This window comes from Etheostoma spectabile, unplaced genomic scaffold, assembly GCF_008692095.1.
Source record: "Etheostoma spectabile isolate EspeVRDwgs_2016 unplaced genomic scaffold, UIUC_Espe_1.0 scaffold00006474, whole genome shotgun sequence".
Lineage (NCBI taxonomy): Eukaryota > Metazoa > Chordata > Actinopteri > Perciformes > Percidae > Etheostoma > Etheostoma spectabile.
The window spans coordinates 24,936-30,925 of NW_022603387.1; the positions used below are offsets into that span (position 1 = coordinate 24,936).

Genomic DNA, 5,990 nt, shown 5'->3' on the forward strand with positions numbered 1-5,990 from the left:
TCCTCTATTGTACTGAAATCCAGCAGATCTCCACTGTGTCAGCTGGACTCACTCTGGATTCTGTTGAGTACAAATCAAAGCAGGCAGAGATATTCAGATGCTTTCCTCACATCCACAGGGTCTGATACTGGGCTCGGTGTTGGTGTCCACCTAGTCCTCGTCTTCCTGGAGGGGGCGTGGGGGGGGCAAACCAACTCAACCAGTTCTACAACAGCTTTGATTGCCCTGCTTCTGCTGCAATGGCCAACCCAGCCCCCAATCACCCCCCCCCCCCCCCCCATGCTCCCCCATCCCCACATACTTCAATCTGTTCATGGCATGCCCCCCCCACCCTCTCACTCACCTCCACAATCTTTACCCTCCCCCGTGCTGCATGTCATTGTAATCACATTCAGATCACCTCAAATGGAGACACTGATGATTACTGTGTTCATAAGTGCTTCTCTTTGGGGTTGTCTTGGTTGTGAGTTCATCATCAGACATTTCTCTGAACAACTGCAGGGACAGTCTATTTCACAATTCTTCCCAACACTAGTAACATGCATTAATCTGGCTACAGAACTACCTAAACAATAAACACTGACTTGAGTATGTATGCAGTAAGTGCTACTTGTTGGGGTAGTTTTGCTGACCTCTGAAGTCCAGGATGTCCTCCGTAAAGAAATGTTTAAAAGGATATTCTCCTTGGTTACTGGTTGAACGATGCTGAAATGTTATGTAAGTCATTCCTATTACCCTAACTTTGGCATCGACTTGACTGTTGAATTCAGTAAGTGCTACTTGTTGGGGCAGTTGAACATGACAATGCTACAGACTTTAAAAGAAGATGGATGTCATTGTAATCACATTCAGATCGTCTATAATGGAGACACTGATGATTATTGTGTTCATAAGTGCTTCTCTTTGGGGTTGTCTTGGTAGTAAGTTCATCATCAGACATATCTCTGAATAAATGCAGAGACAGGCTATTTCACAATTCTTCCCAACACTAGTAAAATGCATTACTCTGGCACCAGAACTACACAAGCACTGACTTGAGTTATGTATGCAGTAAGTGCTACTTGTTGGGGTAGTTTTGCTGACCTCTGAAGTCCAGGATGTCCTCCATAAAGAAATGTTTAAAAGAATATTCTCCCTGGTTACTGGTTGAACAATGCTGAAAGGTTTTCGTAAGTAAAAGACTGTTAAATTCAGTAAGTGCTACTTGATGGGGCAGTTGAATATGACAATGCCACATACTTACTGAAGATAAATGGCCTTGGATTTACATTTGGATCATGTCAAATGGAGACACTGATTATTATTGTGTTAAGTGTGTAAGTGCTTCTCTTTGGGGTTGTCTTGGTTGTGAGTTCATCATCAGACATATCTCTGTCTGTTTCACAATTCTTCCCAACACTAGTAAAATGCATTACTCTGGCAGTAAAACTAACCAAACACAAGCACTGAGTTAAGTTGTGTATGCAGTAAGTGCTACATGTTGGGGAAGTTGAACATGACAATGCTACTGACTAACTGAAGATGGATGTCATTGTAATCATATTCAGATCACCTCAAATGGAGACACTGATGATTATTGGGTTCATAAGTGCTTCTCTTTGGGGTTGTCTTGTTTGTGAGGTTATCATTAGACACTAACATATGCAGAGCAAGTACATGTCAGCAGTTGTCCACCGCTGGCTAAATAAATAAAAGAATGGGGATTTTGGAATAGATATGCAGCACTAACTGGTACTTTCTAATGCTGAATGAGCTCTATCTGGAGGAAAAAGGAGTTGCACCAAAGAAAGTCACTGGACTCTAATTGACCACTCATAGACTGTTAATGGCATACATTGGGATGATGGTTGTCTATTCATGAAGCCATTCATTACTTACAATAGACAAGACCACTGAAACTTGATCAAAAAGAAGGTGGAGTTGAGTGGAAATTGTTGCATTCAGTATTTAAGATGGCAAATCTGTGTAAGGAACCACTTCCACTGCTTCTATATCACAACACAGAAGATGGTAGCAAACCAATGACACATCACATTATACTAAATCACAGTTGTGCTTTCATGAACCATATTGTATTATCTCATAGGTACTGGATGCCCCCGTCTCCACCAATGCATCTCATAACATTTAATTTCAGTCTAAATGCCCAGATGTGTTACAAGACTTGCAGTGAACGTTGTAATGTCCAGCGATGGCGGCACAGTGGTGAGCTTAACTGCCTTCTAAGCAGTTGCCCTGGGTTGGATTTCCAGCAATTGCAGCTTTCTTGAGTGATGTTACTTGCTTTATTTGTCAAGAAGTCAGCCGAAAGGTTACTTGCCCAACCCGATTTGATAAAACATTAGATCTCTGTTATTGTACAAACAAGGCAGCATATCAATCAATTAAGCTGCCTCCAAAGGAATCCAAAGACACAGTCAGCACACTACGATTTGCCTTTGCCCGTGTCTGGTATTAATAATCCAATTGAATATTGACTTGCTTTCTGCTTCTTACAGTGCAGACGCCTTGCTGCTTGCTCCTGCCTCAGCTTGCATATTTTGCTGATAATCTTGCTTTTCCTCTGAGAGAAACTATAACAAGCGGCTCTTGGATACTTATAAATCACTGAACTACATACTTTTAAATTTTTCTGTGTGAGCGTGGCCTACCAATAGCTCAAGCCTGTCCTACAGTGACTTTGGCTAAGACTTCTGTTGGGCTTGCTTTTGGCCAAGCCTTTTGTACTTAAAAAACAACTTGAAAAACAAATATGCTGTCCTTAAATACAAACTGCTAAATTCTTTAGTCCCAATGTCATGTCTCAGACATAGTTCCAGTTGAAAACACTAGTTGTCAGAAGTGGGATTTGAACCCACACCTCCAGTGGAGACTGCTACCTGAACACAGCGCCTTGGACCACTCGGACATCCTGACTGATCCTACAGATGGGCATTAGGACCTGTCTCAAAAATTATAATATAGTAAATTAAACATGTCATGATATAGTAGGTTCTCAGTCATCCATGTCATAGTTAACAAGGGAAGGTTTCTCAACTGTCAGCCCAAATATATGGGCGTACATTTTTTACACAGAAAGGTTTGGACACAGTGCCCACTCCCCCACCCATTTCTGACAATTGAAAGCTGTGGGGAAAGGGGGGTTCCAACGCTAATAGACCATTCAACAAGAAATTCTGATGCACTATACTGGCCCATTCAGGATGAGCACTGTATACTCTGACTGCAGCAACACAAGTTCAAATCTCAGTGATACCTAATTTCTGTGGTGATTACGAGACTGAATGCAAAGTGTGTATCCCCCACGTAACTCAAAGCCTATCACTTCCAGTCAACACTGTCAAATTTGGAGCTCCTTCCAATTACATTAACAACCAGGTGACTCCTCAACATGCCCCCACCAACATACTGTTTTCAGTCTAAATGGTAAAGGACATTAAACCTGTAAGCTTACTTTAAACTAGATGTGGAAAGTTGAAAGGTTGATCTTTTTCACCTGTGCTGTGGCTTAAAAAAAGGTTTCATAGAGATTTGAACTCAAATCACTTCATTTCAGAGTCCAGAGTGCTAACAATTACACCATGGAACCTGTCAAAGTGTTGCAAGGGTTTGCTTGGCACTTTCTTTCATAATATCCACATGTGTGATATTAAAGGCACACAACAATCACAACGAAGATGAAAAAGCAACAATTACTGGCCAATTTAAGTCCTTTAGTTAGCTAAGCGTTCAGAGGATGTGGGGAAAAAGCAAGTCAAGAACAGGTTTTAAAGGACTTGCCACAGACAGTGAATACAGCAGTAGATATGTCTACTGTGTACAAACACATGGTAACTTTAATCTGTTGACAATAATAATGCTCACAAAACACATTCATGTGCTCTTAATTACAAAGAACTCCTAAGTTTGTTTTTACCAATATCACATCTCTGACATTTGTTCCAGATGAAAACACAAGTTGTCAGAAGTGGGATTTGAACCCACGCCTCCAGTAGAGACTGCGACCTGAACGCAGCGCCTTGGACCGCTCGGCCATCCTGACTGATCCCACAGATGATTAGTAGGACCTCTCTCAAAAATTGTAATGTAGTAAATTAAACATGTCATGATATAGTAGGTTCTCAGTCATCCACGTCATAGTTAACAAGGGAAGGTTTCTCAACTGTCAGCCCAAATATATGGGCTACTGTCCAGCGATGGTGGTATAGTGGTGAGCATAGCTGCCTTCCAAGCAGTTCACCTGGGTTTGATTCTCAGCGATTTCGGTAGTTATTTTTGAGTGATTTTGCTTGCTTTATTTGTCAAGAAGTAACCAGAAAGGTTACTTGTCCAACCCGGTTTGATAAAATATTAGATCTCTGTTATGGTACAAATATTGGAGCGTATCAATCAATCAAGCTGCCTCCATGAGGATCCACAGACACAGGCAGTACACTGAGATTTGCACTTTGCCCTTTTCCGTGTCTGGTAACTAACTTGAAAAGTTTTTGAACATTTGTGCAAACAGGTATAGCACCGCATATAGTGTTGTCGTGGCCGAGTGGTTAAGGCGATGGACTAGAAATCCATTGGGGTCTCCCAGCGCAGGTTGGAATTCTGCCGACAACGGGAAGTGTTTTTTAGAGTGGTAGCAACCAATGACTCATCCCATTATTCCAAATTGCAGATGAGCCTTCATGAACAATATTGTGTTACTTCATAGATATTGTGTTACAAGATTTGCAGTGAACATTGTATTGTCCAGCAGAAAGGACACGTGCAGACCTGTGCTCCACCAAAAAGAGACATCTGCCCCGCTGCTGGAGTGGAACCCTTCTCTTTCGGTAATCAACCAAAATTAAAATGCTACAGAATGTTACATGACATTAATTATTGTTGATAGTTGTTAAAAAAAAAACATGTAAAAAGCTGTACCTTAAGATAGAGCTCATGCCAGCTCTGTTGCCTTCAACATTTTACATACACACGCACACACACTCATAGTCAAGGCCGGACTGAACTGAGCTGTTTTTCAACGACCCACACAGTTTGTGTCTCCCACGCACTCACATCCACAGACACCATACACCAATTATTCCTTCATGTATGTAGTCTTGTGCATTATGTTATGTCTTGTATTATCCTGCTGTCTGCATATATCCTTTTCAGAGTGCATGTGGCGGCGCTTTCACTAGCTGCGGCTCGGAGGCTCTCTAAACTCTCTAAACTGTATTTCGTTGCATTGTACCTGTACATGTGTGATGACAATAAAGTTGAATCTAATCTAATCTAGGGGCCGGTCTATTCCCAGCATCAGTAGCCAAACCCCTGTAGCGGCAAACGTCCTCAGCCGGGACAGCCATTCATCGTCCCCCATGGCACAATGCTTCTTAGCCTTAGATGCCATCTGAGATTAAAACTCAATAGGACAATAGGACAATAATGTCAATAGTTTAAATAAAAACTGACTATGGGACAGATGTGTAATCTGTCATCTTCTGAAGCTCTAGCCAGGCGCCATTCCTCGCCTAAAACAATAGGAGTCATTCCGATAAGTGAAAAGGAAACTCACATCTACAAAGATAAGTCTGATGGATGAGACTCCCTGATGGTCTAGTGGCTAGGATTCAGCGCTCTCACTGCCGCGGCCCAGGTTCAATTCCCAGTCAGGAAAGATCAGAACTTAACATAAGTATAAAAAATCTGTAATTTTACATACAAAAACTGTGAATTTAAGGGACAACTAGCATGTGTTAAACCACTTGTGGGAGCGGAACATGGATGTGTAGAGATGGGCTTTCAACAATGCACCTTTTGACATTTTGACATGTCACAGTAGGAAAAGCAAAGGTATAAATAAAAATGAATTATGGCTCAACTCAATTTACGTTTTTACAGTAGACATATGTGTCAACAGGACTTGGAAAAACTGGTCCATGCTTTCATCTTTAGTAGACTTGACTACTGTAACGGGGTCTTACAGGTCTCCCTAAAAATCAATCAGACAGCTG

General features: G+C 41.6%; 1 non-coding gene across 1 annotated transcript; it reads right to left on the reverse strand.

The window, feature by feature from the left end:
• Positions 1-3,959: 3,959 nt before the first annotated feature.
• Positions 3,960-4,042, reverse strand: trnal-cag (transfer RNA leucine (anticodon CAG)). The gene has a single exon. It is a non-coding gene; the product is annotated as a tRNA-Leu (tRNA).
• Between the last annotated feature and the right edge of the window lie 1,948 nt (positions 4,043-5,990).